The sequence below is a fragment of the Triturus cristatus genome, chromosome 2_2 (assembly GCF_964204655.1).
Source record: "Triturus cristatus chromosome 2_2, aTriCri1.1, whole genome shotgun sequence".
In the NCBI taxonomy this organism is placed as follows: domain Eukaryota; kingdom Metazoa; phylum Chordata; class Amphibia; order Caudata; family Salamandridae; genus Triturus; species Triturus cristatus.
Window position 1 is genome coordinate 284,586,165 of NC_140582.1, and position 12,421 is coordinate 284,598,585.

The 12,421-nt window shown below is 44.0% G+C and overlaps 1 protein-coding gene across 1 annotated transcript in view; it reads left to right on the plus strand.

Moving 5' to 3' along the window:
- LINGO2 (leucine rich repeat and Ig domain containing 2) overlaps positions 1-12,421 on the plus strand; it is a 3,888,832-nt gene that overhangs the window by 3,437,542 nt on the left and 438,869 nt on the right. The gene's annotated exons all lie outside the window — the stretch shown is intronic.

Below are 12,421 nucleotides of genomic sequence, written 5' to 3' on the forward strand. Positions count from 1 at the left end.
CACAGCTGGCGCTCACCCACCATGTTTCGGCTGCTCCGGAAATGGCTGCCTTTGCTGTTGACCCGCGCTAATCTCGATAGATTCACGTGGCCCGTACCTTAAACGCATCTTTTTGAATATGCATATATTTAATGTACAAGTGTAGTTAAGAAATGAAAGCTTTAAAAACGCAATTGAACTACATATATTGCTTTTTCAGTCCTAATGTGTTTTTAATACGCTTTATCTCTTTTAGTGTACTTGCGGGATTAATTTCGTTTAGAATTGATCCATTTTCCAATATTTCTCACCAGTTGCATCCTTTAACACATTAATTATTCTTGATGTATGCAATTCAGGAACATACCTGTGTGGGAGCCGAATCCCAAAAATTTACTGCACCTCAATATTTTGATAACCCTAAAATTTACATCTGGTTGCTGCTCCATGGCCGGACTGGCCACAGCGAGCACCGGGCGTATCCCCGGTAAGCCGCCAGGGTGGGGGGCCATTTTCGGACCCCTGGGGGCTGATTTTGTTACTGGGGACCAGTTTTGCATAGCTGCAAAATCGCCCCCGGAACAAAAGCCCCGCAGTGTTTTCCACGTGCCCAAGCCCCCTCCTATTCCCCCCTGCGGCCGGCCCGACTCAATTGTCAGGGTCGGTTGCGTTCCCAGTCCGGCTCTGTCCTGCACCCTTGATCTTGCGATTAGTCACCACCGTCCGCAACATCAGGCCTCACAAATCTTAGCAGAATAATAAAAATAGGGACTGGGATCACTCAACAAGTGAGTTCTAGATCATAGAAAAAGTTAAAGACTTTTATTACAAAATCTAAAAATAGTCAATACAGAGAAATGCAAAAAATGTGCCAAGAAGGCTCAGACAAACAATACATAGTCGGAAATCAGAATTATTCCAAGCCCCAGTAGGCAACAAAAATCCTAAAGACAGCATCTCAAAAAAGGGAAATCTCTCAGTAAATAGACAGCGTCCAAAGAGGAAAACGAAAAGTCAATCTGATAGTCTGTCAGATTCAGAAGGAACCTAGCAAACACAAGGAGATGATGGACGGAGCACTGAAACTTTTCAGACACTCACCCCCAGTCACAGATCTTGGTTGAATCCTTTAGCTCACTTCGCCACCTCAGTTCAGACCCAGCCATATGCAAATCATTTTTGACCCTGTGCCTCATGGGAATAGTCCAGAGCGGACTGCCAAGCCAGGTCTTCCCTGAACCGGAAACAAGCATCCTGGAACCAGTTTCTGAGTAACACCCTTCATCAGCCAGGCTAGCTTGAATCCAGCGGCAAAGTGAGCAAGGGACCCACGTCTGGGCATACCCTGCCAATTTAGGGCGAACAAAGCAAACACAAGGAGATGATGGACGGAACAGTGAAACTTTTCAGACACTCACCCCCAGTCACAGATTTGGGTTGTATCCATCATCATTCTTTAGCTCACTTCGCCAACTCAATTCAGACCCAGCCATATGCAAATCAGTCTTGACCCTGTGCCTCATGGGAACAGTCCAGACCAAACTGCCAAGCCAGGTCTTCCCTGAACCGGAAATAAGCATCCTGGGAACACCAACAGCCTCTCTAGGGGAAAATGTAAGGCTTTGGCTCAACCCCAAACCTTGGGTTTTTAATACACATTTTATGACTAGGTAATATGCTAAATCTTCAAATTCAGCATGGCGTAACTAGTGATAACACATATTGAGCATATCAGAATAAAGGTGATGGTAAAAAAATATAGGACTAACCCATTCCTGAAAACTCCATTAGCTTCCACAGCAACAGCACAGACCGGAGATGTTCAAACCAATATGTAACATTTTTCAAACAAAGACTCATATACTAGTGTATTCTAGTGAGCCTACATCTGCACATTCAGTGGAAGTGCCCTAAGGATTGAAACATTCAGTACATGAAGAAAATGTCATTCACAATACATGCTCTCTAGGGAATATAACCAGTTGCGTCACAGTATTCTGTGCTGCAAAGACTGTGGGGAGAGAAGACATGCAGGGGGACATTGACGTGGAGGGGTAATGAGAATGAGCCAGATGAACAGAACAACAAAATAGCATCCACATTAATAAAATGGTGTCTCTGCAACCTCACAACTAAATTACGTTATTAAACACACTTGTAGACACCTAATAAAACTTGTTTCAAGTGTAACATTAATAATGCATTGGTTACAAATAGATTCATCATAAAAGTCATTAGTATTCTAAAATAATTTATCACTCAAAATTGCACATTTAAAAAAACTTTCCAACCCAATATTAAGGTATAAAACTGTGTCTCTTGCGCATGCGCACACCATCCCTTTATTTGCATGTGCATGCTGACAACACAAACCATGAGGGTTGAGAATGTATTCTCCTCTCTGTTAGGGTGTGCTCATGCCCACTGAGTCTGTGACGGAGGTCAGAAGGCTGACACCAATGTGAGTGCAGTCACAGAATATATGGAACCCTTTGGTTGGCCTCCAGACCTCCAAAGCGTGAGTGCACTTATGAACAAATCCCATGACCACAATATGGCTGCACAGACAAACTGTGCATAGGTGCAAATTAAATCTATGAACAACTTGCTCTCTTTTAGAAAAGCTTTAAAAACATGGCTATTTGGCTATTTGGCTTTCAGTGAGTTTCTCTCTCAATCTGTTTCAGTAGAGGTAGCGCCAAGTCACCTCCGGGTAGCTCTCTAGAAATAAATCTAACATAACATAACCTTCGCGCTCCTCTTTCCACGGAAACTAATGAATCTAGGGAGTGCTGTACATGACCCTGGCTATCTTTGTCTACTCCTTCATACATCTAGAAACAATGGCTGTTCTGGCCATGAATTTTGCTTGGGCATTTGGGGGCATATTATCAAGAAACGGCGTTAAAATTATCGACCCTTTAGCGGCAGAAAACTGCCGCTAAAGCGGCGATAATGGGCTTGATAATATGCCCTTGAGAATTCCCATAGAAGCCCATGTTCTGGTATGAACATGGGCTTCTATTGGAATTCTCTACGGCATATTATCAAGCCCATTATCGCCGCTTTAGCGGCAGTTTTCTGCCGCTAAAGCGGCGATAATTTTAACGCCGTGCTTGATAATATGCCCCCTAGATTGTTGAGATGTTTTTCTGCATCCACAAATGACCTACTGATGAGTACTAAATTAATACAGGTCAATATTGTAAGAGTTACACAAGTAGCTATGCAATAGAATGGTCTTTTTACTTTGTTCTGTCTTTGGTGAACATTCTCTAACCATCAATCAGAAAGTGTTTCACATATTTGATATACTTTTCTTTTTCGAGTCTGAGATGTTGAACATGATTAATTCTTAACACATGTTAATCAAATTGGCGTCAGGATGAGCCCTTTTAAGTACATTAAAGCCTTGAAAATATGTGTTAATTGGGTGAATCATTTGTCAACTGATCTTTGAAGAATGTTCACCATGCAGACACAATAAACTAAAGAAGATATTTCTTTAAATGTTTCAATCATTTGAGCAGCTCCTCTAAAACTGGCTTATGAGCTCTGTTGGTGTAAGAATCCAGCATATCCCTGTGGTCCTCATTGCCCTAGCAGATGGTTCCATTCATTTCATAGAGGCACTGGATCACCATATTTTAAATGTAGAGCTGTGGAAACAAAGGCCATTCAAGGCATGTTATGGCACCTTAGCGAATACTAAAACATGTTAATGCGGTGGCCACAGGTTTTCTAACAGAGTCCAGGCTATGTGGATCCAAAGGGATCTTTGATGTTTTATAGTGTTGGACCTGACATCCTTGATGTGGTTTTCCCCCCAACGTTGTGCCTTTCAGTCTCCTGTTGTTGCTGACTTTATTTTTCTGGCTTTAGGACTCTGCACAATTTACCACCGCTAACCAGTGCTAAAGTGATTGCAGTCTCTCCTTTAAACATGGTAAAATTGGCTTATACCCAATTGGCACATTTAATTTACCTGTAAGTCCCTAGTGAAGCATTACCACATGTATCCAGGGTCTGTAAATTAAATGCTACTATTGGACCTGCTGCACTGATTGTGCCCCACACTTAAGTAGCCCTTTAAACATGTCTCAGGACTGTCATTGCAACCTTCTCCTACTTCAAAGTGGACACCGGGTATACATATTGGACCCTCAGACTCAACTCTTCAGTACAACTCTGGACCTGCTGCTGTGCTGCATTGCAATAATTATTGCTACTAGTTTGCCCTGCTGCCCTGGTGCTTGAGTGAAAGGACTGGACATGCATCTTGAACACTGGACCACCAGAATTACCCCAAGGGCTAGTTGGCTGGTCCTGACCAGAGCCTCAGGGACAGAAGGCTTCAACCACCTTGAACCTAGAACCTGGACTCTATCTGCTGTGAGTCCCACCCTTCCAAGTGGTGCCACACCACTTCTCGACCCTTGGAAGGTGGCCTGAAAGTGCCTGCCAGCCCTGTGGTCCCAGCAGAACCAACACAGCGTGAAGCATTGCCTTGCAAGGCTCCACATCAGAACCGCTGCTTGACGCATCCCTAAAGCAGGACTCCGCATCATGGCCCACAGCCCTTCAGAACCGCCGCTTCACAATGCATTCTCCATGCAGGACATCATATGGCCAACACAGTGCCTCAGAACCATTGCTGTGTGATGCATCTTCCCACACCAACCTCACATCGCAGCTCCTCGGAACCGCCGCTGCACAACGCACCTCCATGCAAGTACCTCATATCGCCTCTGCTGCATGATGCAACCTCACCATGGGACATTGCATTGCTCTGAAACCATGATTTAAGGTATCTTTGTTTAGCGGGCATAACTCTGTCCCGGTAGCAGGTCCACACTCCATCGCAGTTGGCCTGAACTTGTGACTTTGTCCTGGTCCACTGTGACCAGATAACCACAGTCGGTGCTTAGCTATTCTAGGCACAATTTTTTCTTAGATCTTTAAAATTGTGTATCTCTGGTTCTACAGATTGGATTTTCGTCATTTTGGTCTTAAGTTATTTATTACATTTTACTCTATTCTTTTAAAGTGCTGTGGGATTTCTCTTGTGTTTTTTCACTTTATTACTGATTAATGTGCTGCATAAATATTTTACACATTACCTCTCAGTTAAGCCGGACTGCTTTGTGCCAGGGTACCAGAAGGTTAAGCACAGGTTAAATCAGTATTTGCTTGTGACGTCACCTGAACAAGGATTGTGGTTGCTGCGTGAGTAGGGTTTCACCCCCCTCAACCAGTAACCTAATTTCTTACACAGAAGTGGCATCAGGTAACATGCAACAAACTTCCTCAAACCTTAGTTTTGTTTAGCAAACTGTCCGTTAGATACTGAGGATTGCAGATTTAGATTTTCTTTTATAGATGTGGCCTTGCAGACACCAGATTGCAAAGTTTGGTTGTCTAAATCACCAAGACAAGCTGACACATTGCCAGACTTGGGGGGAGGGGGTGCTACTGGCATTAACAGTGAGCACAGGTGAGCATACGAGAAGGGCAATGGACACACACAATTCGGGAGCTGGAACAGTCTGTCGGCCAGACCACCATACATTAAAGAGGAACAAAAAACAAATGTGACCACCATACTAACTGTGCCCCAGGAGCCCCTCTGAGCCAGTTAGCCAACTGAGGTCCACGTCACAACCCAGCAGCACAGAACTGCCTCACATTACCAACTTGAAGGTGAGGGTGGTGGGTGGTGAGTGTATTTGCCAGGCAGTGTGCAAATGTGGCAACACTGGGGCAAGTGAAAGTTGGCCTGACATAAAATATTAAAATGTACTTTGCATGCGAAGTCCACATTGATGTTACACCTTTTCCAGTTGCATACACGTGGCAAATCCCATAAATGTTTGCATTATATTGAAGACAATTGTAAGAATTTGGATTACTTGTCAAAGGGAGTGAGAACTCACTTCAAAGATGATTGTTCATAATCCTTGATAGGGTAAACCACAAAAGTCACTAAATAAACCAGTGCTTAACCCTCTGGTAGCTTGGCACGAAAGTAGTCAGGCTTCACATAAAGGCAATGTCTAAGGTATTATGCAGCCTTCAAACAGTGATAAAGTAAAAACACAAAACAAGAAAAAAACCAAACCTATTTAAAAAATACAGTATATTTCAATAAAAAGACACCGAAATGACAAAAGTACAATTAATAGAACTGGAATTAAGAGTTTTTGAACTTTAATCTAAAAATAGCACCAAAAGGATTGATGCGCCAACTGCGTGTATCCAGTTGCTCTGGACTAGTACAAAGTCACAAGTTCAGACTGACCGCGATGGAGCGTGGGCCAGACAAAGAGCCAGGTTTGGACCACTACAAGTTTTACCTCCTGATTTTGGCGCAAGAACTGTGTGGCGTGATTCTGAGGGGCTCTGCATCACTCCCTGTTGGATCCGGAGAGGCTTTCAGTTGGGAGGTTCGTGGCTCTGCTGGGCTTTTCATTGCTCAGTGCTGGGTCTGGTTACGCATTTGACAAGGAGCTGCGTGGTGTGGCTCTGCAAGGCTCTGCATCTCTTTTGCATTGGATCTGGTGAGGGCTTGAGTCAGGAGCTGTGCAGCTTTGAATCGCTCAGCATCAATTCCGGGGAAGTCTTCAGTTCGGAGCTGTGCGGCTTTCCGGGGCTCCGCATTGGTCGACATTGGATCCGGTGAAACCTTCAGTTAAGCAGGGAGAAAAACACTCTGAAACCAGCCTTGGTCCAGGACCCTGAAGAGAGCACTTGGGGGTCATGCCACATGCCCACAGAGCCCAGCAGATGAGACCAGGCCAGTTCCAGTTTGGTCTGGTGAGCTAGAAAGCAAGAAAAACCTCTGGAAGCTGTTGTGCCCTGTGTCTCAAAAAGGAGGTCAACCAACTGTCCTTTGGAGTTACATCTGGAATCCTGTGTTCAAGGCAAGCAGGTCTAGTCTTCCTTCTTCAGACAGTAGGGCATCCTTTTTCTGAATCTTCTCACATACAGGAGTGTTCTGATTTCAGGTTCTTGGAATGCCGCTTTATGCCCAGTGCCAGTCTGTGGGTGGGGATCCCCTTTTGTTCAACCCTAAACTGGTTCTGATCAGTTCTTCTCCTTCCCCTGGGTTTGGCTCCAGGCTATCTTAAATAAAAAAAAACAGGCCTAGGTGTATGCTGTATCTGCCAGCAACAGGATTAGCTTCTTCTAAAGTCAGGAAGTACTGGGTACATCCCCCAGGCTGCAACTTGAAGTGCAATCAGGGCAGTGGCACATTTCCTCCCTAGCCATCCTGTCAGAAAGACCGCCACTTCTCCACACCCAGGCTCTTTGTCCAATGTCTAAAATGAATACACATTACACCAAAAGAGAGGCATTAACAGTCAGCTGACGTTGTTCACTGGCAGAAAGGCACATTTGGCTTAGGCAGGAAAATGTTAACTTTCTCAAGTGGTATTTTCAAAATAGTAATTTAAAATTCGACTTGACCATCAATTTTAATTTAAAATTCGTATTCCAATGAGTCCTTGAATCATTTTTCTAGTTAGTCCTAAACTGTAGCTATGCATCATAAGGTGTTATAATGTAACCTAGTGCTTGTCAACGGGAGATCCAGCCTTGCCACAGTAAAAAAAGACTTGGAGTTATTTCCCTGCAAGACATGTAAAACTTTAAATATACATGTCTCACTTTTTAAATAGCATGCTCCGTATCCTATAAGCAATTAGTGTCTACCTTATAGGTGAATTAAAAGTATTAAAAGGAGAGTTTTAAGTGAGGCAAAAGGTTTATTTAGCCAGTTCGAAAGGGCAGTTTTAAACTGCACTACAGACTGCAAGGTCAGGCCTCAGAGATGGTTTTCAGTGCTACTTCAGTGGGTGGCACAATGGGTGCTGCATTCCACTAGTAGCATTTTATTTACAGGCCTGGGGTACCGGTAGTACCATATACTAGATACGTATACGTAAATTAAGTGTACTAATCAAAGGTATGCCTATTGTACTATGTTCGGGAGGGGAAGCACAAGCATTTTACCACTGGCTGGCAGGAGTAAAGTGTGCAGTGTCCTATTTAGGTCTGTGCGGAGTTCCGCATAGCGGAACTCCACAAAGTTACAAAAAAACTCTGCAGAGTTCCACAAGCGGCAGAGTGCGGCGCGAAGTATCGTTTGTGATGATCTTCCTGCTGCTCGAGTAGAAATTCTCCCAGACCAGCAACTCGCGCTCGCCAACTTACCATTGGCGAGTGCGAGCGAAGAAAAACTCTGCTTTGCTACGTGGAGCAGAGTTCTTTGCACTCCGGGAGCTGCTCGGAGTGCAGAAAACTCCGCAAACTCTGCGAACAGAGCAGAATTCACTGCCCAGGCCTAGTCCTAATGCCAACAAAGACGGGTTCAGCAAAAATAGGGTAGTTAAGACAAAGATTTTGGGACATTATTATACAAATGATAATTATTCCCAACAGCAATATGTAAAACTTTATATATTTCCCTCTCTGTGAAGCATACACTAATCCCATGCCAATGTCCACCTCCTTGTACGTTAAGCACTCACTGCAGTCAGAGCTGACCTATACAGTCATGGGAATGTGTGGTTTACAAACCAAATAAATAGAAAGTGGGCACCATGTGTATCTGTGCTCTATGCACACTAGAAATATGAAAACTGGCAGGACAATGCCTCAGGGCAATGGTCTGCCTAAGATGGGTATGCCCAGGCATGAGTCTCATGCCTACTGGGCCACAGCAATTCAGCAATACCTCACTAAAGAGGCCCAAATAGGCAGAAATCAGTCTAGGGATGCCTGTGTTCCATTCTCAAAGGGACCTGGTCTGGCAGTTCGGACTGAACAGGAGCAGGACCAAGGCTGATTTGCATATGACTGGCCTCTGTGTAGTGTTGGATAGGGGCAAAAATGATGGATTTGGGCTGTGGCCCAGGGTAATTAGCAGTGGCTAAGATCCATTCAAGCATTCAATGCATATCTTTTTGTTTTCCTCAATTAATGAGTTACTTACATTGCATTGCAGAAATGATCATGACAATTTTGCTTAACCTGCTGGGCAGTATGGAAATTCATAAATTACATTATGGAAACTTCCATGGGTATACATACTTTACATGAAGGGGCATTGTGGAAACTGAATGGCAATGAATGCTAACTATGAGGATGTTATCTGGGAAGCTGTCATAGCAGCATATGCTTCAAATGCATGGGGTATTACAAAAACTCTTAGGGCAAAGCATGCTTTGCATACATAGGTGAGATAAAAATTGTCACTGGTGTTTTTGGCTACCATGAGATATGGTGAAATTTCAGCCGAAACGCGTTGTCTTTTGTGAGCCAAAGGTGATTTATATTGCATAAAAATGACGTTGCATCAACTTCTGGAGTGCTGGTCTTTTTGCTGAGGATTTGCCCAATCGACTTTTGTGTACATGAAGGTGGGTTAGGCATGCCTGTTTCTCAGAGCACACATTTGGCTGTGCCTCAGAAATGCTGGCCAATTTATTTAGGTCAGACAGACAGACAGACAGACAGACAGACAGACAGACAGACAGACAGACAGACAGACAGACAGACAGACAGACAGACAGATAGATAGATAGATAGATAGATAGATAGATAGATAGATAGATAGATAGATAGATAGATAGATAGATAGATAGATAGATAGATAGATAGATAGATAGATAGATAGATAGATACTGATTTCTCTCTTGAATATCAAGAGGGCACCCTTAGATACAGTGTTAAGAATTCCAGGTGAATTTTGATGGGCTCTTATTGAATGAGCATTATGTCATTAAACATGATTTAACCCTTGTGCTTTTTTCCTGGCCTAGAAATATGAGCGCTGTTCTTTTCAGTGTATTAGTTAGGCGCTGCTTCTCTGATTGCACAAATGTATTTGCCTGCTGCGCCCTACCGGCACCGCCGGAACGTCACTTTTTTGACGTTCCGGTGGCGCAATGTGCCACTGGCATATTTATGAGGCCACGTAAAGCCACGTTACGTGACTTTTCATGGCCTTATAAATGTGTGCCTCTTTCACGCAGAAAACTGTGTGAAAGGGGCGTTCCACTGGTTTGCTGGGGGCATTCCCAGCAACATCCATGGCTTTTTTTAAACTGACCCAGATTTACAGGAAATCGTTTTTATTTCTCCTAGTTTTTCCTCTTTCATAGAAAGAGGAAAAAGCCTCTTGTGATTGTTTTTGTGCAGGAAGGTTCACCCTCCTGCACAAAAATAAACATCCCTGCAACGCAGGCGCCCTTGCACCATGGTGTAAAGGTGCCTGCATTGGCGCACGGCAGCCGATTGTGCGCCGGTGCAGGGGAAAAGGACAGAAATGCGCTGTATCTAATAGATACGGTGCATACCTGCCCTTTCCTTTGGCTGTAGGGCAGCGTAGCAGCAAGGTCTGCTGCGCTGCCCTACGTTTATAAAAATCATAAATTACGCCCTTAGTCTTTCATATCAGGCCCATCCCTACGTTCGCTCACTTAGTGCAATGTTGGGTTGGCATGAACATTTTTACCAAAGCTGCTATTGATTTTCAGTACATCCTGGTTTAATGGCATTGGCCATAAAGTGGGTGCATCTGGCATCTATGGCACTGGCTATTTTAATGGGCCTCGATATACGTGTAAGTACTGGTGTGTTTTCTCACTGCATGGATTTAGCCTCTTCTGCTCAAAAGTTATGTTTTCTTAAATTAGGGCTCAATCTTAAATTAGGCCCCAATCGTAAAGCAAGGTAAGCTACTAATGCACTTGGTGAGTACTGGGACACATGCCTTGTGCCCGTGGGCCTTCGAAGCAATGGAAAATGATACAAGTATCAATTCCATTTTCTGGTGCGTTCAAGTACTGAAGGGAGGAAATAATGAAAGAGGCAGTCTATCCCCCCCACGCCGGCCTCGATGTCCAGAGGCTGCCAAGTGTCACATCTCAAACAAAAAAGAAGTCACAGAGAGAAAAAATAATTTGCCCAGTGTGCAAAACGCTCTACACTATTGAGGTCAACTCGCAAACCATCAATCAGAATTGGCGGGCTCTGCCCCTAGAGCGCACCACCTTTCCCTTCCTGAGGCTGGTCTCGAACCCTCGCATCTTCTCTTCAGGCTAATGGCGCCCCCGTTCAAATTGTGGCTTCCGGGTTGTAGAACCGGGGCCCGGCAGTTCCGATACGTTATTATTTCAAGTGAACGGGTTGCGAGCCCAGAGTAATTCTTACGCGCAAGCGGGCCTCGCAGCCGAGCGCTTTGCGCGCATCCGGTGCGCAGCTCCACAGGGCGCGAGGCTTTCGTGCTTGACTCGATGCGCAGCGACAGCTGAATCCCCTCGGAGCAGATTGCGGTATCTCCCAACCCTTACCAGGGGAGAGAATATGTTAATTTGATAAGTGGGCCAGACAGCTAAAACTGGAACAGATGTGCTTTCTTGGGGAAAGGCATACGAGATGAAACAAATAACTCTGTGATGCCGAAATAACTCTGCGATGCCACATAAAAACGTAATACCTGGTGCCGCGTGATTTCCACTTCTTCAAAGAATAATTATCTTCTGTGCCGGAATGGCGCCAAATTCATTGCGAAGCATGTGTTCTACTCCCTGATGGCGCACACTTTTTTTTTTTTTACTTTATTTGTTTACGCCACATATTTAAGACCCTGGAACAGAGCGTGCTGTACATCTTACACCACGGAAATAAACATCGTAGATAAAAATTGTATAGCTGAGACATATAAACGCTAGAAATGGGAGCCCCAACACAGCTGCAGCGCTCTTTTCTTTGTGTTTTATATATTACCGAACTAAATGTACCTTTCTTCTGCCAAAGATGAAAATATTTACTCTATATAAAATAAATGTGCATAATGACATAAAGCATGCCATTGTTATTCCCTCTGTTGGTGATATATCATAGAAATGAAAGTACCTCGCCACAGGCACAACATGAAAAATATGCGTATAAAACAAACATAAAACAACAATATAAAATGTAGTGGCAGCACAGAAGGCATTTTTCTCCTCTATATTTGCTCCAGATATGATAGAATTGAATTTTCAGCATTCATAAAGCAGATCATTACTTGTGCTGTTCGTTGGACTCCTCTTTTGCGAGGGCAGCTGCACTGTTAGCTGGCTGGCATCAGACGCTGAATGCAGGATGTCTCCTGGTCTTCACAATGGCGAGGGATGCCAGGCGATGACTTTGATAAGTCCCTCGGCTTACAGTTTATTTTTCGTGAGATTCATTTCCCTTAGGACAAAATAGGATATAGGCTAGCACAATATTTGTAAGTGCTTTCGCGCTTTTTATGAGCACCGTGAGAAAAGTTTGGCCTCAGCATCTTTGGGATCTGAATCGGATGAAGTGTTTGAGCTGGAAACATAAATTTATCATACACACTACAACTCACTAGCAAGCCCTGCAGACAAAAACATTGATAGCTAGC